Raw genomic sequence first — 22386 nt, forward strand, 5'->3', positions numbered from 1 at the left:
GCTTAATACATCTGCCCATGAGTTTTGGAATCTCTGATTTAAGACTGTCTTAAGACTGGAAAGGCATGCTAGGTATTGTAGTTCACAACAACCACAAGTTGCCCAGAGGATACAATTAAAAGACCCAAATGGGTAATTGTCAGTGGACAACTCTTTGACAACTGTAACAGTGGTAACACTCACTCCCCAATACACTGCATATGACTTCAGACACCTGCTTTTCCGAGATCTAAAGCATTAGTAAATTCGCACTGAAAATTGCAATTCATTCTTTAGAGGAAGACAGGTGACAGTAAAGATTCTGGATTACAAAACACCCACCCATATCTCTGTACACGCTATATCTGCTTTCATGCATAACTGAGGTTATACACAAAATAAACCTGTTTCCCTTTGCAACAACCTTTGCTCAGGAACAGTCAGTGAGCAGACCACTCCCCTGTCAGAGCAGGGAGTTCTGGGATGCGTAGTCTTGGCTCTGATTGAGCTGTGCAGTGGGTGGTAATGGGCAGGCCTGAAACCCTAGGCAGCTCTATCCTGTGTCTGTTCATGGCAGGTGAATGCTCACAATGGTGTGATGCTTTAGCTGGGTGTGCATTGCACAGGTGTCTTAGCCCTCAGGCTGCTGGATGAGCTCCCTCTAGTGACACATAGGAAAAGTGCAATGAACCTAAGTAAAGCCCTGTACACACAAATCGGTTTGCTTTTGATTTGATGTTACATTCAATTTTCTATTAGATCTGGCATTAGATCTTTCCATTCAATTTGGCATTAGATCTGTACTTTTGCATTAGATATCGAATTCGATATGGAATTCGATATACATTCATGGTACATTGCACACATTCGATTTACTAGATTGAATTCGATATTTCCTTGGCTACACAGTAGATATTTCTGTTCGATTTTGTGAAATCGGGAGCGCGCATCTAATCGAATGTAGATCGAAAGTGACACAAAAAAAGGGATTTTTGTAAGAACTTACCAATCGAATCCCTTTCTCTGATTCTATCCTGGTGAGGCAGCTTGACCTTGGGATGTAGGAGGGGTCCGAAGGAGCCAGGTACCTATGCTAAACTTTTGGAGAGGCAGGCTCCTCCCTTCTGCATCCCAGCCAGGGGCGTAACTACCATAGGTGCAGGGGGTGCAGCTGCTATGGGGCCCAGAGCCGAAGGGGGCCCATGTTTGCTGTCAAACTAATGTTTTGCATACATTTATCACCATCAGTTGCTAAACAGGGGGCCCTTACAAACTTTTGCTATGGGGCCTACGGATATCTAGTTACGCCTCTGATCCCAGCATTCCTTAGTTCAACTTTTAGAGCACACTAGGATACAATAACTCAGTACAACGCCTGAACATATTATATGCACAATTTAATTTTAACACAACCATTATAACATGACAACTCATGAAAACGGCACTACTTACTGAGCGTAAGGGAGGGATCGCTGCGTCACCAGGATAGAATCAGAGAAAGGGATTCGAACGGTAAGTTCTTACAAAAATCCCTTTTTCTCTTTTATCTATCCTAGTGACGCAGCTTGACCTTGGGACGTTCAAGAGCCGGTCCTTTGGGTGGGTACGCTCAGGTCTGCAGTTCGCATCACTGCTCGCCCAAATGATGCGTCCTCCGATGCGAACTCATGAAACTTGTAAAATTTGGTGAAAGTGTGAACAGATGACCAAGTGGCAGCCCTGCATACTTGTTCCGTTGTAGCCCCATGGCGCACCGCCCAGAAGGTAGCTACCGACCTGGCGGTATGAGCATTGATCTTTGAAGGCACTGGTCTGCCAACCTTAGTATAGGCAAAAGCAATTACTGACCTCAACCACCTAGCAATGGTCTGTTTCGATGCTGGCCAGACAATTTTGTGAGCAACATACAGTAATAGTAAAGAATCCGTTTTACGGAAATCTTTCACTGTCCACATAAATGCGCAAGGCGCGAACAGGGGCGGATCCAGGATAAAATAACAGGGGGGCACCATGATAAAAGAAGGTTTGGGTGGGGGAGGGGCGGTGTTAGTGGTGCCAGTGTACATGCTAAGAGAGCGGCAGAGAGAAAGTGGGAATGGGATTAAAAATAGGCCCTGGCATTTAAAGTATTCAGGCCCACCATGGTGACAAAAGTGAAGGATGTAGTTGTGCATGCGCCGAAGGCGTGCTCCGGAAAAGGGTGTGTGTCCTTGAGTGTAGTGTACAACACCATATACAACTTCTACACATTATGCATCAAAATACTAGACTCCATTATACTTGCCCCTTACACATGATGCCAAATGGAATTAGCCAAAATTCACATAATGCCACATGGATTGAGCCAAAATATACATAATAACACACGGATTGAGCCAAAATTCACATAATGCCACATGGATTGAGACAAAATTCACATAATGCCACACGGATTGAGCCAAAATTCACATAATGCCACATCGATTGAGCCAAAATTCACATAATGCCACACAGATTAAGCCAAAATTCACAATACGCTTCATAAACAGGGACATTGTCCACCAAAGGCGTGCATTAAACATTTACAACATAATGTCCATTACACATTAAGTTACACACCATTATGTCCATTAAGTATTATGCCAAACACCATAATGCCTATTAAAAATTATGCTACATAAGTGTTGCTTATCTACATGCTCATTGCCAAGGGTTCCATGCTCATTGCCAGAGGTTCCATGCTCGTTGCCATGTGGGATTACATGCTCATTGCCATGGGGGAATACATGCTCAGGGTAAATGGGGGACAGCCGCAGCCGGGCAGAAGAGATAGCCACTGACAGTGGCAGAGCCTGGCTGTATTCAGAGCTGCAGGTCCCGGCTATTTGAAATAATATGACTTTCACGCCAGAAAATGCATTCCCAGGTTGGCCCCTTTTACACCAGCTTAGTCCCTGCATTTTCTGGTGTGAGGGGGAGAGAAAACCACCCCTCCCCCCCTTTTAACCAGTTATCTCATAAAGGGCCGCATTTATCAAGGGGGGAATGAGAAAAACTTTGCGATAAACAGCCAGTACCGTGACATGACAGTATCACACAAATGTATCATCCTGCTTTCGCAGGTATTTTCGAAAGTATGAGGTGACAGATATCGCATTTGTACACTTTTCGCAGTTCCCATCTTTATAATGGGAACTGCTGTCTCTTGAAATGTATCAAGTTCCGAAATAATTTTTCTTTCGGAACTTGTTGCCCGATAGCTTCGCAAAGCTAAAGTGGCATTATCCCTCCCTCCCCTGTCCCACTGCCATTGTCGCTCAGCACTCCCGACAGGAGGCAGCCCCCACTGCGGCGCTGATCCACTGACCCCCCCGCCCACGCAGCAGGTCTCGGCAGCTTGGTCTCCGTCCCCACTGTGGCACTGAACCGCAGACGCCCCCGCAGCAGGTCCCGGCAGCCTGTCTCCGTCCCCACTGCGGCGCTGAACTGCAGACCCCCCCGCAGCTGGTCCCGGCAGCCTGTCTCTGTCCCTACTGCAGCGCTGATCCGCAGACCCCCCCCCCCCCCGCAGCAGGTCCCGGCAGCCTGTCTCCATCCCCACTGCGGCGCTGATCCGCAGACCCCCCCCCGTGCAGAATCTCCTATAGCGTAAATAGTTTCACATTGCTCATGGCTGTCATACTGCCCAGCGCGGGGAAGGATAAACACACACTGGGCTCCAGCGAGATGCAGGAGCTGAGAGTGCGGTGAATAAAACAGTACAGTATAATATAAGAGGCATCTTCACTTCACGGCCACTGCTACAGCATGCCACAAATCTCCAAATACGGACTCTCTACACTGGCAGCCCATATCCACAGGCTTTGATTGGCCTGGTGAAAAGGGGGCGTGACCAGGGGGAGTGAGAAACACTTCGCCTTTGCATCGCTGCTGATCGCCGGGACAGAGCTTTTACGCAGCTCTCCCTGCCCACCTCCCTTCATAAATCCATGTTAATGCGATGTTCATCGATATTATCGGGAAAACATCGCTGTTTATTGATAAATGTGCCCCTTAACCGGCTATATCTTTGGAACCAACTGACCCATTTACATAGCACAAGTATCATATTGAAGAACTTGTGAGTGGGCTTAGAATGATTTTGGCCCAGTGAAACTGGAACATTTGGTTCCAGAGTAATCTGCCCTCAAAGAACATGAACAGCCATGAAATTAGATTTCAAAAATAAAAAATCGGTTTACACACAATATCTCTGGAAACGATTGACCGATATGGACCAGCCTGGTATCATATTGAAGGCCCAGCGATTTGGAATTGAATGAAATCAACCATAAGCTTCTGAGATGCTAGGGTGGGAACTGGCAGCCGTCGAAACCAGGTGGGGGTCGGAATTGACGGGTCCCATATTATCCTATGGGGAAAAACGTTACAGATTTGCCAGGCGATATCTCCGGTTCCCGGGGGGCTAGAGACATGGGGCTGGGCTCGTTGGAAAGCCCTGGTCCTCAGCTACTAAATGAAATGACAGGGGGGCACGTGCCCGGGTGCCCCCCCCTGAATCCGCCACTGGGCGCAAACCACATCCAAATTTATTAGTCTGTTCTTTTGGTCTCTTCCTGAGGACTGAACACCGGAAGAACAATCTCCTGGTTTAAATAAAACGAAGAAACCACCTTAGGTAAAAACATGGGGACTGTTCTAAGCACGGCCCTATCATCATGAAAAACTAAAAACGGAGGCTTACAAGATAATGCTCCTAACTCAGACACCCGCCTCGCTGAGGCGATGGCCAACAAAAACGTCAATTTCCAAGTAAGGAATTTCAGGTCTGTCGACCTCAATGGTTCAAATGGAGGTTTCTGCAAAACTGATAATACCAATTACAAATCCCATGGTGCCACAGGTTGCTTATAAGGAGGCTTCAGCTGAATCACTCCTTGAAGAAAAGTCTGTACCTCCAGTATCAAGGCCACTCTTTGCTGAAAAAATATAGATAATGCCGAAATCTGAACTTTCAAGGACTGAAGGCCCAGGCCAGATGAGAAACCATCTTGTAAGAATTCCAGAAGTCTGGAAATCTTGAACCTGGAAGTGTGAACCCCTTGACGTTCACACCATCGAACGTAAATTTTCCAAACTCTATAATAGGTTTTTTTTATGAAACCGGTTTCATAGCATTTATCATGGTAGAAATGACGGCATCCGAGAACCCCCTTTTTTTAAGATGGAGCTCTCAAAAGCCAGGCTGTAAAATTTAGTCGAGCTAGGTCCTGATGACAAAAGGGACCCTGTCTGAGCAGATCTGGCCGTAGAGGAAGACGCCACTACTGTGTCGGCAACCTCCGAATGTTGGAATGCCAAGATCTTTTTGGCCAATCTGGTGCTATCAATATCACAGATATCCCCTGTTATCACACTCTCTTTAACACCCGAGCAATCATCGTGAATGGCGGGAAGAGAGACGCCAACTGGAACTTCCAAGGCACCGTCATGGCATCCACTGCCCAAGCTAGAGGATCCCTGGTCCTCGCGCAGAATCTGGGTACTTGGCGATTGTGCCTGGACGCCATCATAGAAACATAGAAACATAGAATTTGACGGCAGATAAGAACCACTTGGCCCATCTAGTCTGCCCCTTTTTTTAAACATGTTACCTCAAACCATATTTGATCTTTATTTTTTTGTAAGGATATCAATATGCTTATCACAAGCATGTTTAAATTGTACTACTGTATTTGCGTCTACCACCTCTGTTGGGAGGCTATTCCACTTATCTACTACTCTTTCTGTGAAAAAATTCTTCCTCGCATTTCCCCTGAATCTTCCTCCCTCTAGTTTCAGTGCATGTCCTCGTGTTCTGTTGCTCCTCTTCCTGTGAAGAATGTCTCCCACCTGTACCTTGTTAAAGCCCTTGATATATTTGAAAGTTTCTATCATGTCCCCCCTTTCCCTTCTCTGCTCTAAAGTATACATATTAAGATCTTTTAGTCTTTCCTGGTACGTTTTGTGATGTAGGCCATGCACCATTTTAGTTGCTCTTCTTTGTACAGTCTCTAATGTATTTATATCCTTCTGGAGATATGGCCTCCAGAACTGAACACAATACTCTAGGTGAGGTCGTACCAATGACCTATACAGTGGCATTATTACTTCTTTCTTTCTACTGCTGATACCTCTCCCTATGCAACCAAGCATCTGACTTGCCTTCTTCATTGCTTTGTTACATTGCCTACCTGCTTTTAAGTCCCCTGAAATGGTGACACCTAGATCCCTCTCTTCCTCAGTAGTTTCCATTATAGTGCCATTTATACTATATTGAGTCTTTGGATTTCTGAGACCCAAGTGCATGATTTTGCATTTTTTGGCATTAAACTGTAGTTGCCATTCTCTTGACCATTTCTCTAATCTGCCTAGATCCTCAATCATTTGTTTTACCCCTCCTGGTGTGTCTACCCTGTTGCATACCTTTGTGTCATCTGCAAAAAGGCACATTTTACCCTCAATTCCATTAGCAATATCACCAATAAAGATATTAAAAAGCACCGGTCCAAGTACAGATCCCTGGGGTACTCCACTTGTAACCTTTCCCTCCTTTGACTGTACTCCATTTACTACAACTCTCTGTTTTCTGTCCTGCAACCACGCTCTTATCCATTCAACTATCTTAGAATCCAATCCCAAGCTTTCAAGTTTATTTAACAGTCTGCGATGTGGGACAGTGTCAAAAGCTTTACTAAAGTCTAGATAAGCTACATCTACAGCCCCACCTTGATCTATTACTTTAGTCACCCAGTCAAAAAAGTCAATAAGATTTGTTTGACATGATCTTCCCCCAGTAAACCCATGCTGTTTTGGATCCTGTAAATTGCTGGTTTTGAGATATTCTACAACTCTTTGTTTTAAGAGTGTTTCCATCAATTTCCCTACTACTGATGTAAGGCTCACTGGTCGATAGTTGCTTACCTCTTCCTTGCTTCCACTTTTTTAGCTTAGGGGTTCCATCAAACCCACTTCTGGTAGCCCCCAACGAGTCATAATCTCCTGAAAGACCTGGGGATGCAACGCCCATTCCCCCTCCAGAAGTTTATCCCTGCTCAGGAAATCCACCTCCACATTCTGGATTCCTGGGATAAAAATCACAGAGATGGCTGGAACATTTTTCTCTGCCCACCGAAAAATCCTGGAGACTTCCGCCATCGCTCTTTTGCTGCGTGTGCCCTCATGGTGATTCAAATAAGCCACAGCCATGGCATTGTCTGACTGTATGCGAAGAGGGAAACCCTTAAGTCTTTCTTCTACCTGAGACAGTGTCTGCTATACTACATGCAATTCGTGAACGCCAAATCCTGCCCTTTACCACATAACTGAACCGAAGGATCACATATAAACACAATCTACTTAATTTGATATATATGTTTTTCTGATACTCTAGGGTGCCGTGATTACAAAAAGATTGGGAACCCCTAAGCTAAAAACAAGGCCTCTGTGTCAGCCTGCAAACAGGAACAAATCGCTGTAGCCCACGCTATCATGACCTTGGATACCCAAGCGGAGGCAATCACAGGTCTGAGGGAAAAGCCCACTCTTTCAAATGTAGCTTTTAAACAGCCCTCCAGTTTTTTGTCAACTGAATCTTTAAATGCAGCTCCACCTTGATCCGGTAAAAGCGTGGCTTTAGATAGTCTAGCCACTGAAGCGTCTACAAAGGGAACTTTTTCCCACAAGAACCTCTTGGGCATCAAAATATTTTTGTCAGGTGTTTTCCAAGCTCCACTTAATAAATCCTGCATCCCTTAATTCGAAGGGAAAGTAACTGTGTCTCGGCGCTGTCTTTTGAAAACACCTTGAGCAGGAGACTTATCCTCTACTGATAAATGTAATGCCTGCTTTACTGCCAAAATTAAATCCCCGGTACTTGTTTAGTTTCACGGCGGCAGCGTCTCAGTCGCAGCAGCGGCTGTGTCCCCTTACGGGGCTCGCTTCGCTCGCCCACCCTACGGGCTCGGTGGCTCGCTACCCTCGCCACGCTATCTTAAATCAACTCCATGCCGACGTGGATGGTGGGGGAATGAACCAATTCACGCTGGCATGGACTTTATTTAAGATAGTTTTCCGAGCGCCGAACCCAGAAGTAGCGGGCGGCCATGCTGCCGTCGTGAAACTAAACAAGAACCAAATCCCCAATGCCAGGTACAGGGTTATCAATGTTATCTGTATTGTCCCAGTACTTCTCCACCCCACATTCTTCCTTAGAATCCACATTGAGGATAGGGAGAGAGGCTACAGACTGTCTAGATGATTGATCAGGACCAGAAAACTGTTCCATGACAGCATTCAACTTTTGATGCCACATCGCAAAGGGTAGCTCTTAACACAAGAGCTGTCTTTTGCGATAATTATTGCATATGTCAGTGCATATGTGATAATTATCTATGCAGTAGCTGGTGATGTGCGGCAGAGAGGTGCTGCGGATGATAGTGTACCCCGCCCTAAAACAACAGACGCTGTGAGCGACACTGGCATTTTTAGGGGATATTTTGAGTATCACTCACAGCAACGTTGGCACTCAAAGGATTAATAATGGCATTCATCTTCTCTCATCAATGGGGTACTGAGAATAAAAGATGAACTCGGCAGAGATCCTGGCCTCGTCCCTCCCCTACACTGGTGATGACATGCCGGAGACTGTCACCGCCCCCTCACTGACACTCTGATGCTGTCCGGCGTCCACTGTTACAATCTCAAGCTGCACATGCTTAAAGTACTGATAATTGGTACTTTGCAATAGACTAAGCAACTCCAACTGCATCTGAATTACTCCCCATGTTCATAGACTCCGCTGCCTGTATAAGGTGTAATAGAAGTGCATTATGATAATGGCCAGTGATGTTGGGAGATGTAGCTTCTTATGTCTGCATAGAGTATAATAGACGTGTATTAGGATAATGGCCAGTGACAATGTAATAGACGTGTAATGGCCAGGTCAGGAAGGTAGGTGTGGTGTTCTATGTCTGTATAGGGTGTAATTGACATGTATTTTTATCATGCCTGGTGATCACGTCATGTTGGGAGATGTAGATGATGTTGGGAGACAGAGTTCCCTGTGTCTGCATACAGTGTGATAGAAGTGTATTATGATCATGGCCAGTGGTCTTGTGATGTAGTGCCTTCATTGGCATATTTATAATGGGTGCAGTGTGCGCGGTGCACATGGGCCCCTAACTCCCAGGGGGCCACACACCGTACACACTGCACCCATTTTGGTAATATGTACCCTCCAGAATCCCACGTCAGTGGCAGAAGCGCTGCAGAAATGGCTGTTGAAATGGCATGGCGGACACTTTTCCGACGATTTGCGTATGTGAAATGGAGTCTGAGGGGCAGATGTATTAAGCCTGGCGAAGAGAAAAGCTGGAGAGAAAGTGGAAGGAGATAACGCACCAGCCAATCAACTCCCAACTGTCATATTTCAAACACAGCTGATTGGCTGGTGCATTATCTCCTTCCACTTTATCTCCAGTTTATCTCTTTCCCAGGCTTAATACATCTGCCTCTGAGTGCCTTAGTGCTCAGACACTATAGTGCAGCGGAGGTTTACGCATGCCCAGTAGGGTCTGAGCACTAGAGTGGGCCAGAGGATTTGCCCATGGGAATGCCCAGCATTTCATGGCCGTGCCCATGAAAATGCTTGGTCGTTCTCATGGTAATTCCCTGATGACGCGGGTGCAGGGGGGCGGGGAGCTGACATCAGCGGGTGCCAGCTGGCCACCCACTTCCCCTACAGGCACTCGCAGATGTAAGACACCAAAGAGGTGTCTTAGATTTGTGAGTGCTTGAAAAATCATGATTCAAAATCCGCAGCCTTGCGAGTGAACCAGAATAAGGGCCTTTGTGTATAGACTCTGCTTCTAAAATCCCAGGAATTTGTATATAAGGATAATATTTCTTAGCCTATAGTTGCCTACTACAGCAGAGCAATAGACTCTGGGCACTAGGGTCACTAGGAGACGCTAGCACAGTCCCATAGTCTAGTGTGCATGCACAGGTCTCCGGAAAAATGGCCACCGCAACATTTTCCTTGTGATTTTCCTACTGTGCATGCGTGAAACGCAGGAAAAATAGCCAGGCATCATATTCTCGGAGTGCTGTTGCTGATGCAGGACTCCATAGGGTATGAATTGAAAAAAGGGGTCTGTTTGCACCGCACACTGCACCCATCATAGATACATCAATAAATCAGGCCCAAGCACCGTAACAGTTCAAGCATTAATTTATACTGGACCATACGAGATTTGCGTGGAACCCAAGAGGAGGTGACAAGATGACCTTGTCCACTTTTTTCCCTGAGCCACCAATGTCAGGGCACATAGACACCCATCAGTAAGCAGCTACTAATTCGTTTTCAGGATTACCAGGGTTGGTCTGACATTTATAGAAAGAACTGGCCTTCATCTTCTACACACACTAAAAATATTTTCTTTAGGCTTATTTCCATTTTAAATGGACCTAGTTTCGGTCAGACTGGAACACGAGTTGTTGCCAGCTGGGAAAACAGGTTCCACTGCATTCCAATAATCAGGTCACCACAGCAAACAAATCTGTGCACCATTAACCCAGTCCTGGTCACACATGTGACAGCGTACAGACGCCGCTCATAGTACCTGTCAGATTAAATTAGCTCCTGTGCTATATTTAGAAACAGATCTGGCCTAAAATTGTGTTACCAAACAGGTATTAGACAATACATGTGTTGATATAGAATTACACGCCAATCTATTTTATGTTCTGATCTTGCAATTTCCTGCATTACACATGCTCCTTACATACCTACAAGCCATTTAGATTGGTATTTATTTCAGTCACATCTCCAGTAGGGAAGCCAGACTCAGGGCGGGATTTTCTAACATCCACAGTCCTCTATCGCCCCCCTTCGCCGGGTACCGCATTGTTAATAATCGCATATGTTCTAACATATGCGATTATTAACACAAGGGACAGCACTTGCGATAAGAGCTGTCCCTTGCGATGCAGCCATGGTGCTGGACTTCCGGGTCTGAGACCCGGGAGTCCGTCTGCGCATGCGTAGAGCGCCGGAGCCGGGCGCAGGGCATGCTGGGAGGGATCCGTGATGGATTCCTCACACAGTGCTGGGGTAAGAAGCCCATAGGCTTCTGCAGGAAATTGCCAGCTTTTGCTGACACTGCGGAGGGGGTTAGAGAATAAAGAAATGCGGTAAAAAAAACCCAGATAACGGGGTTTTTACCGCATTTCTGGTTTAATGCATCCCGCCCTCAGTCTTTCAATCCTGGGATTCAGGATTGAAGTAAATCTCAATCCCAGGATTGAACTGATCAATAAAAATAGGGCTCAGCCCTAAAAAAACTTTCACGCCCTAGCTCCCACAAGAATAAAAGGTACTTGTGTAGTTTCACGGCACCACTTACGTAGTTCGCGTACCGTCCCTTTCAGAATCGGGTGGTTAGCGTAGCGAAGTGTTCCCACGGTAGTCGCATGAGCATCCCTGTACTGTTCCCCGTGGACAGCATAGTAGTACGCAGTTAGCATAGTCAGTCAGTTCCTGCGACTACGCGGCTGCTTAGCGTAGCCAGCGTCCCTGTCAGATGTAGCGTTGTGCTCCCGCGGACAGCGTAGCATAGTCAGTCAGCTGGTATATTGGGCAGTACGCAGGTAGCGTAGCTGGTAGATTGAGCGGTATGCAGTTAGCGCAGTCAGTCAGCTGTTGGAGACTGTTAGAGATGCTGTTAGAGACGTATTGGAGCTGTTGGAGACTGTTGCAGACTCTGTTAAAGAAGTATTGGAGTCAGGGCTGCCCAGTGGTTAAGAAGGTGCCATCTGACATTTGTGACATTGATCAGATTCGTCTTCTGCTGGGCAGAAGAGCTGACGAGCGTCCGCTTCTGCGAGCAACACCTGGGCATCTCGCAGAAGACGACTGTACAGTACAACTGCTTGATGCGGGAGGCCTGCACCGTCGACCTCTTGTCGCAGCCTCACCGGCGTATTGGAGAGCCAGGCACCATTGTGGAAGTGGACGGGAGCCTGTTTACCAAGCGAAAGAACCAGGTTGGCCGCGTGCTGCCCCAGCAGTGGATCTTCAGGGGCATCTCCAGGGAGACCGGAGAGTGCTTCATAGCGGCAGTTGAGAGGCGTGACGCCAGCACCCTCATGGCTGCCATCGAGAGGCACATGCTCCCAGGTACCACAATTTACTCTGATTGCTGGAGAGCCTACAACACAGAGCAGTTGGAGCAGGCTGGGTACCACCACGCCAGGGTGAACCACCAGTACCACTTTGTGGATCCAGACACCGGGGTTCACCTCCAGAACATTGAAAGGTTGTGGGGTGCCTGCAAGTGGTGCAATAAGTGCCAAAGGGGAACAGTGCGCCATCAGCTGGACTCCTACTTGAAGGAGTTAATCTGGAGGAAGACAGTTGGCGCCGAAGACTCTTTCCTGCGCATCCTGCACGCGCTGACCCTGCTCCCCCAGGCAGAGAAAGATGACGCCACAGAGACAACTGCGTCGACGTCGGCGGCTGTTTCTGTCAGTGAAGTTTCAGATGAATTACTTTTTATCTTTTTTTGTGTGTTCTTTATTGTTCTTATTAAATGTATTGTTATCTGATCATTTATCCTTCATTATTCTTCGTAATCTTAAGTAAATTACAGTTACCAGTATACACATGTCGTCATTACTGTCTCAGGTGTATGATATGTCAGGTGTGAATGTGTTCCTGAAACACCCCTACTATCCACGGGCAGGCCAAAGGGTGGGGAGTGCAGCGAGCCCAGCGAGGGGACGCGGTACGCATCCTCCCAACCTTTTCATACCTCCACTATCCACGTCGGCGTGGAGTTGAGCTTATAAAGTGTGGCGAGCGCAGCGAGCTACCGAGCCCAAAGCGTGGTGAGTGCATCGAGGATGCATCGAGCCCCGCGAGGGGATGTGGAATACATGTGAGGTTATCTGCGCTCGCCACGCTGCGCTCGCTACACTTTATAAGTATCAGCTCCATGCCGACGTGGATAGTGGGGGTATGAAAATGTCGTGAGAACACACACACACGTCGTCCCCTCGCAGGGCTCGCTGCGCTTGCCATGCTTCGGGCTGCCGTAGATAGTGGGGGAATGAAATGGAGGCATTTGCCAGTATGTAACATGGAGCACTGGCAATGCCTCCTTTAGCCCATGGTGCTATGCGATTTTGACTATACTAGCGCAAATTGCTCCTTATGTCCACAGCTTAAGAAAAACTGTCAGACATTCAAGTTTACTCACAGGTATACATTTACTAGCTGTAATACAGATGAGATGTTGCCCATAGCCAGTGGACTTCGTAATACCCATTACACGTAAAGCCACATGCCGTAATGCCAATACACATAAGGCCACACATGATGCCCATTACATACTATATAACAAACCGTAATGCCCATTACATACTATATAACAAACCTCAATTACCATTACATATTCGACACGTAATTGCCACTTACCTACATGCTCATTGTTAGGGGCTTCATGCTCGATGCCAGGGGCTTCAGGCTCAATCCCAAGGAGCTTCATGCTCGATGCCAAGGGGCTTTATGCTCCATGCCAAGGGGCTTCATGCTCCATGCCAAGGGGGACTGAAATTGCTCGTTGCCAAGGGGGGCTGAAATGGCTCATTGCCAAGGGGAGAGTGAAATCCTGCTGTGGCCTGCTCTGACTGACGGGCAGGGAGAGCTGTGCATTGCCCAGGCTGTCCAGCGCTATTTTCAAGTCTCCCGCTGGACTGCGAGCCAATAGGCACTCGCAGTCTCACTCCTGCGCTGCCCGGCCGTGGCTCACACAGCTGATATTGTGAGCCACGGCAGGGTGGCGCAGGAGTCAGGACACAGGAGACAGCGGACGTGTCAGTGGCAGAGTTTGCGGTGCACGGCTCCGATGCCCTGTGAACTTTCAGCGCCCGGAGCTCATGCTCCACTGGCTCCGCCCTCGCTACGGTGCAAAATAAATAAGAAGTTGAATCTGATTGGTTGTGTTAGGCAACCTCCCATCTTCAATAGAAATCCCATCTTTGTAAATTCACCCCACCCTCCTCCTGAGTATGTGATAAATTTCTATATGTATATCAAATAATGATAATATTAATAATGGATTTTAAACTGCACATATGAATGTGACAGTGCTGTTACAGGTATGTATCCAACTCAGCAAATGGGCCCATCTGCAATTAATACTGTGTGGCTGGGACCACAGTGTGCATATTTGCCGTAATTTGTGTTTGGGCTTCCTCCTCTAAGTGCTATAAATTGAACATGGGTATAAAAATTATTGCCAGAAGTAAAGCCCCGTACACACGGGGGGAGATATATTGCTGAGCAATATATTGCTCAGCAATATATTGCTCAGTTTCTCCTTTTCATCAGCGACCAGAGATGATCGCTGATGAAAGGGAACTTTTGCCGGCGGTGCCTCAGAGGAAATCAGCTGGTCGCAGGAGCAAGCTCCAGCTATTAGAACGGGGCTGAAAACGGGAGCGCGCACCCGGCGATTTATCACCGGGGCACACTCCCATCACTGGCATTATGGTCGCCAGCGACCATATTATCAGCGATTTCAGCCCCTATCGCCCCCGTGTGTACACAGCTTAAGACTAAGGCAAAACAAATACCGGATGGAGAGAATTGAAGAATACTTTAGACCAGAGAATTACCAGGCAGAGTGGACTGGAATACTGAAGAAATGAAGAACACTCAGCACTGGAGAATTACCAGATGGAATGGACCATATGTAAAAATTGGAGCGATTTGGCAAACGATTCAATGTCTTTAATGATTTCCTCTTAACTCCTGCACAAACGATTTCTATGATGAACGATTGAGCAAACAATTACACATGAACGATTGATCTTTAACGATGGTGGAGGGGAGTGGGAGCCAGTCAGTTAGCCTTACCAAATCGTTCCACGTGCATACACATGAAACGATTGGTACACATCGCTAGCGATTGGTCGCTGATCTTTCTGCATGCAGTAAAGATCAGCGACCTCTACCAACGACCGGCGGGTACACACATGGTCGGATATATCGTTCATACACATGGAACGATTTGAGTGATTGTTCATTTTAATCGGTCGGGAACGCCCAGATCTTTTGCCAAATCTATCAGTGTGTACGCATCTTTAGGTGCTGGGGAACACTGGTGTGTGAAATATATCCCAGCAGCCCCCGGAGGGGATGAATGCCGATCTCCAAAGCACAATAGAGAAATGAAAGGACGTGGGGTGCTTCGTGATACATTATAAACAATTAAATTAAATTAATCTGATAAACCGGGCAGATATAATGTCCAGACAAACTGAACTTCGTGCAGTTCCTGATTTGAAAAAGCCACCCTGTGCGCGGCGAAATGCATATTCCACACAGGACATCCAGTCAGCCACCCTCCAGTAAGCCCGGCCAGTGGACGTGTTGAACTCGGAGGACAGCAAGCGCGACATCTGCTACAGCCATCCGCAGTAAGGAGTGCTTTCCGCGGTACCTGGTAAGGGGCGTGGCCTCTTTGAAAGGTGGCGTGACTAAGTGGGATGATGCTCATGTGAGGCCACATCCCCGTTTTGCCACCTTGGGAGCATGGCCAGAGCTCTTTGAGCTGCTGGCCATGCCACCTGCCTACCCTGTTTGCCATGAATAGACGTTTAAATTCCTTGGAAGTTAACTATTGGAACGCAAAGCATCACTTCCGCTTGAAGGAATGCTGTAAGCGGACGTAGTTAACACGCGGGATTCAGCGTGATAATTGGAAACACTTGTCTCAGGAGAGATCGCAAAGAAATTTACATTTATTCTGTGGAACTTGTATATATGTTCTAGAAGTTAGAATTCCAGGTCTGGTGTTAGGTTTATCTTTTGGTTGGTATAAATGCCGGCTCCACTATCTCCACATGCCTTGAAAAAGATACCTAGTGTATCGAAACGCGTTGGGGAGGAGATACTGCTGTAGACTGTGCGGTGCTCAACCCGGAGGAGGCTTCCAAGGACTCCTGATGTTTTTCATTCTGTCTTGTATTTTAATGTGTTTATTAAAATGGTATTGCACTATCTATGACCTTCTATTTTGTATGGGTTGGAAGCGATTAATGGAGCAAGAACATTTGAGCTGTTGGTGATGTCACACTTTGGGTGAGATTTAATAGGATGAGAGATTCAGAAAGTGAGAGATTTTGAGAGAAATCTCCAGTTTTTTTTAAAGCGGCAATCATTTACACTGCAAAATCAAACTGGTTTAGCAGTGTAAATGATTGCAGCTTTAAAAAAACTGGAGATTTCTTACCAAATCTCTCACTTTCTGAATCTCTCATCCTATTAAATCTCACCCTTTGGGGGAAATTTTTTAAAGGAAATTTGTAAAAAAATAGGTTTATTTGTATCCAGAAATACACTTATTTTTGACATTTACTATCCCGAAAATACGGCAATTCGTAGTCGTATTGATGTGCTATCAATACAAATACGAATTGCCGTATTTTCGGGATAGTACATGTAAAAAATAAGTGTATTTCTGGATACAAATACACCTATTTTTTACAAATTTCCTTTAGTAAATTTCCCCCTTTGTGTCTACATTGTTGGTAGACAATTTTAAATGGTACGGGTCTCAGTATACAGAACCCTATTGCATATTGTTATTACTCTGGTATTATTTTAAATAAAATTACACTATTGTATCCCATTTTTTCCCTCTTTATTGCTTGGTTAAAGCCAATAAGGAAATCTGTGAAAACCAACCTTTTCAAGCGCCAGGGAACACTTTGGTCTGTTTTATGTAAACAAAATTGTATTGTATTGTATGTGAAAAAGGCGATTCACATACAGTAGTGGACCCTAGCAGCTAAGGCACAATGTATTCTTTCCATATAAACCTTTTTTTTATTGTTTATATTGTACAAAACACAGCGGCGTAACTATAGCACCGCAGCCCCCGCCACCGTGGGGGGGGGGGGCGCTGTGCATGTGGGGGCGCCGGGGGCAGCGGTGCTATAGTTACACCCCCCCCCCAATCCCCCGCAGACTTACCTATCTCGCTGGTCCCGGCGGCTCTGTTCTTCTGCTGAGGACCACCACAAAATGGCCGCCCTCATATAGCACACAGTTCTCTGAAACTGTCTGCTGTATGGGGGCGGTCATTTTGTGGTGGTCCTCAGCAGAAGAAGAACGGAGCCGCCGGGACCAGCGCGATAGGTAAGGCTGCAGGGGATTGGGGGTGCTTGGCGGGGCGGGGCGGCGGCGGCGGGGGGGCGCCCCCCTAATGGCGGGGGGGCGCCCAAAACTTAGTTACGCCACTGAAAACACACCAGTACAGCTATGCAGTGATCCATGATAAAACAAACACACGTTAACATCCTAAGAACAGCAATACGTTCACATATTCAACATGCATACCGTGGATGGAAGAAACTACCATGCAAATAACCCGTACATGCCCTCAAACTTCTAAACCTCCTATGAGAAGGGAGTCTATCAATGCATAAAACGTATGTATCAATTCCAATAAAATATTCCTGGTTCTCTTAAAAAGCCTTCACATATAAAACTCCTGAATGGTTGGCAAATGCACTCCAATGCTTTTACTTGTTGTCCTTACCTTACGCTCTTATACTCCCTACTCCTTGGCCATGGAGTTACCAAGCTAAACAATAATGTCAAAGGTCAAAACACTTTCGATGAAGTATCTGTAAAAATGTAACATAGAGGGGTACATTTTCTAAAGCTTCTAAAAATATAAAGAGATGATTTTTGCCTACAATAGAGAAATAGTAGACAGAATCTGAAATGCCTTTTTTAATTATAGACATTGCATTTCAAGACCCTATCAAGTTTGCTGAAACATGGGTACCCAAAAATTGTACTGATTCTTCTGTGTCATCGTCTAGACCAGTGGTTCCCAACCTTTTTTTCTCTCCTGTACCCCTTAATTAGGCTTTTCATTTATAAGCACCCCTCCTCTCAATTTGAAATTTCCACAGTACTTATGAGTGGAAGTGAGCAGTATGCGTGTCCTAATATTAAGGAGTAGCCGTGGACTAGTATATGGTCAGGAATCAGGTCCATTTTTGTCTGGCCGCTGGCTGTGTATTGTCTCCAGAGTTCCCGCTAACGCCTGTAGGATTAATGCTTCTTCCACCCGTGTCAGTGCGGGGCAGATGTTCACAGGTAGCTCTCAGTGAATTGCTGGTTGGGCAAAAGCACGAGACGCTGATGATGCTGCAGATGGAACTGGAAATGACACAACGTGGCTTGTTTCCATGTCAATGGTAGACTTCTTTTGCCATTGGGAGACTTCTTTTTCTTCTTCCGCCATTACCAATATTTTTTCCAAGTACCCCCAACTGGTCTGCAGAGTACCCCCAGGGGTACTAGTACCAAATGATTGACTACACTCCAAGCAGCAGCCTTACTATTTCATTACTATAGTGTGTCTCATAATTATCACTGATCAATGCCATGACCCTGATATCATCAGCAAATTTAACGACCTTGACAGAGTTGGAAGATGACACGCAACAATTCTGTAGCATAGTAATTATCATTCCTACATGTGCTATATGTATAGTAGTACATTTTAGGGGTTATTCTGATTGAGTCCACCAAACCCCACCTTGCAAATGGTGGCCTGGCCGCCACCCATTCGCAAAGGCGACTCCCTCGCAGGGCCTGCGAATGGATGTTACACAGTAACTTCCATTCGCAGCCTACGGGGATCCACCCACATCAAAGGGGGAGAGTCCCAGCTTTTGGGACATACCCTCAGAAAAACTGTAAGTCAGACAGAACCTGAAATATCTGACTGGGAAGAGCAATTAACAGGCTTGGATGGGGACTACTGCTTTGAAGTCAGATATCTCCGGTTCCCAAGGGCGGATTTGTAAAATTCTTGTACCCATGGAAATAGGGGACCCTCTGCTTTCAGCCTAAGGCAAGCTCAGGGAGGACAGAAACCTACCGTGGAGCAGAAGGAAAAATCTACGCAGATATTTAATACAAATGTCTGTATTACATTTCTGTGAGTATCTTTCTGCTGCATCATAATACAATAGGTTTTTGTCTTTATCATCACGCATATTTCAGTGACTTTTCCTGCATTCGACTTTTGTTAATCTACAGTATGTACGGTCTCATCCTGACACCTGCTGCTCACTTTATGTACTGCAGTCTGTCCATTAAAGGGAGTGTGGGAATAACCATAAAGGGCCAGATGTACAAAGCCTTGAAAAGTGATCAAGTGGAGAGTGATAAACCACCAGCCAATCAGCTCCTACCTGTCATTTTTCAAACCCAGCCTCTGACATGGCAGTTACGAGCTGATTGGCTAGCTGTTTATCTCTCTACCTTTTATCACTTTACAAGCTTAGTACATCTGGCCCAAAGAGAGAAATAGACACTTAAGGTGCCCACACAAGGTAAGATTTAAAAAAAAAAAAAAAAAAGCTCTGCCCATTTTCACCTGAGGGGAACAACCAATCAGTTAAAAACTTTATGTGTGTGGGCATGATGATGATCCAATATGGGTGCCCGCAGGTCGATCATCGAGCCTGCTGATCTCTTCAGCAGGTCGAAAGATGAGTGACTTGTCGTGCTGGATTTGGCCACATCGTTCCGTGCGTAGAACTGGGAGGTCACTGATTGGCTGAGAGAGCGGCCGTCCATTATGTTGAATAGGAGTTTTGAAATCTCCTGCCCACCACCGGACTCTCTCCCCGTCTGCCAGCAGCGGGGGTATGGCGAGGTGCGGCAGAGGAGCAGAAGACACCGAACACCCATGATCATGCACGCGCCGAACGTGCGCAACCGAAATTATGGTGTGTGTCTTTGCGACAAGGGGCGTGGCCTGCAAATCACATCATCCCCGCCAGGTTACACTCCTGTTTTCGCCGCTGTGGGGGCCTGACCAGCAGCTCTGTAAGCTGCTGGCCAGGCCCCAGCTTCTCTGCTGCGGGAATAGACGCTGCAACTATTCACCAGGTGACAACCAGGGGGGACGACTCCCAACTGACCCCACCGCAAGACAATGCCGGCGCCAAAAACCGGGTTAGGAGTAGAGATGTGCGGTCTCGGATTTCAGAGATCCGAGCCCCCACGGACGTCATCATTCCGAGCCCGATTCCGAGCAGCGCTCGGAGATTCCCGCCTGACTCGGTCCGTCCGCGTGATTAGAACGTCATCTCCCGGCGTCGGATTTCGCGAGGCTTTATAAGCGGCTGCCGCGCCCGCCATCTTCACTCCAGTCAAGTAGTGGGTTGGGAGAGGGTGTGTTGGTGCTGCTGCTGGGGCTTAAACTTGAGCTTGACCTTGAGCTTTTGCAATCGCTGGTGCAGTGCTGCTGTGTAGTAGAAGAGGAATGTGACCCTGGGGTCACCTAGGAGCGCTGGTAGGATAGAAGGAATATGTGCTTGTAACAAATAAAAAAAATTATAAAATTATAAAGAGATTCTGAGGGCTATTGCAGCTCCTTGGAAACAGAGGTTGTGTGCCTCTATACAGATATAGCAATTCAAGGAAATTGCACGCTGCCTAGGCTGCATGCATACCCAAGGAGCGCAGTTGTACTCAGAAAAAAAAAAATAATAACAATAATAATTTTCCTTAATGGAATTATTTATTAAAAAACAATATATAACAATTTATACATAGAATAAAAATTCATTAGAAGTGCACTTCAAACATAGATCAGACAGACAGGACAAACAACATAAGACAAACGGATGCTTGGCATATATGGTAACTAATATGCTTATTTCTCAATACAACACTGACAAGGCAGATTTGTGTGCATAGTTACCAGTCCTGCTCTTTAGATAGAGCTTCAAGCTGCACAGAAATGTCCCCACTCTATGTGTGTGGTCAGGGCTCAGTCCTTCCTCTACTCAGCTGGATATTCTCAATTGCTGAGGAGGGATGCAGCTGCAGCCAAAGCAGTGTACCCACTTTGCAGACAATTTTTAGCAGCAGAATACAGGGGTCACTTTGCAATATCCTGGCATCAAACACAGCTCCAAAAAACGCGTTTCTCCGCCTCTTAGCAGTCATCAGCGGCTTCCTCAGTTTGTGCTGTGCAAGTGACAGTGTCCAGTTTAAATAGCAGACCCGTTCGCGGGGTTTGTAATGCCTCACTTCCGGGTTCTGTGTGTCAAGCCTCGTTTTCAGTCAGTTCAGTTTACTGAACTCCGGCGGCCATCTTGTTTTTGTGGTTCAAGCCTCGTTTTCAGTACAGCTATAAAGCTGTAAGGAGTGTCCTTCGTTTATCTCCTCAAGTATATATAGTTAACACAGATCATATCTCCCTCTTAGTGGTGCTCCAGCTTATAAATTGAAGCGCTGTGCAACTTCCTAGGCACTTTGTAAGCCACTTAGATAGGAAGCTCCGGCGGCCATCTTTGTTATGGGCAAAAGTCTATCTCTCACATAGACCTTTATTGAAGATAAACTGGCAGATTCGTTTTACTCCATCATATTAGAAATTGCTGTTGCTCATTGCTTGTCAGTGTATCGGTCACATATCATATGGTATATAGATTTTATTATATTTCCATGTGGCCTTTTTCTTTTTTCCTTTAATGAGAAATCATTATTGTATTTTGAAACAGAGCCATATTAGTCTTATGCCAAGCATTAAACAGGACACACACACATATATTATATAAAAAATTACATATATGGGGCATTTTTCATATTTCTAATTCTTGTCATCATTTTTCTATGTACATACATTAATTTTCATTTCTCATTTCCCCTATTTATCACCATTACTCCAAAATAAAAAAATAAATAAAAATATATATAAAATATATATGATGAAATATAAAACATATATATTATTGATGGTCTATGACCTCATAATTAGTACAGGTATTTAATTGTATTCATTTGTTTAATATTTTTAACAAATGTTCCGGTAATACAATAGGGAACAGAGTTGTTATCAAGGGAATAGGATAACATTACCCATCCCACCCACCCTCCCGGGAAACCATAGCAGCCCTCCCCATCCCTTAAGGACCATGATTAACAGCATCCAAAACGATCTTTGTGAACCGGAAGAAATTAAAGATTGTTCATTTCAATAGTATCATTGAGGCCTAATGGATTCAAGGTCCTAAGACAGAAAATCCAGTAGGCCTCTCTTCTACATAGTCTGGTATATCTATCCCCCCCCCTAGGGGTACCAGTAACATGTTCAATCCCCACCATTTTGATGCCCTTCATGTCTCCACGTTGGCAACCTGCCATGTGTCTATACAAACTATTGTTTTTACTTAACTTTGTTATATTTCTTTTATGTTCCATATATCTTATGTGCAAATTTCTTATGGTGCGGCCAACATATTGCAGGCCGCATCCACAAGTAAGGAGATATATTATGTATT

The 22386-nt window shown here is 45.9% G+C and overlaps 1 protein-coding gene across 1 annotated transcript in view; it reads right to left on the reverse strand.

Annotated features, from left to right (window-relative positions):
• The window catches only part of MAP3K10 (mitogen-activated protein kinase kinase kinase 10), a 46179-nt gene extending 45716 nt beyond the window's left edge, over positions 1-463 (reverse strand). The window contains exon 1 of the mRNA XM_083159741.1: positions 322-463. The gene's annotated coding sequence lies outside the window, so the exon portion shown is untranslated. The remainder of the gene's footprint in view (positions 1-321) is intronic.
• Between the last annotated feature and the right edge of the window lie 21923 nt (positions 464-22386).

The sequence above is a fragment of the Crinia signifera genome, chromosome 9 (genome assembly GCF_055691185.1).
Source record: "Crinia signifera chromosome 9, ASM5569118v1, whole genome shotgun sequence".
In the NCBI taxonomy this organism is placed as follows: Eukaryota; Metazoa; Chordata; class Amphibia; order Anura; family Myobatrachidae; genus Crinia; species Crinia signifera.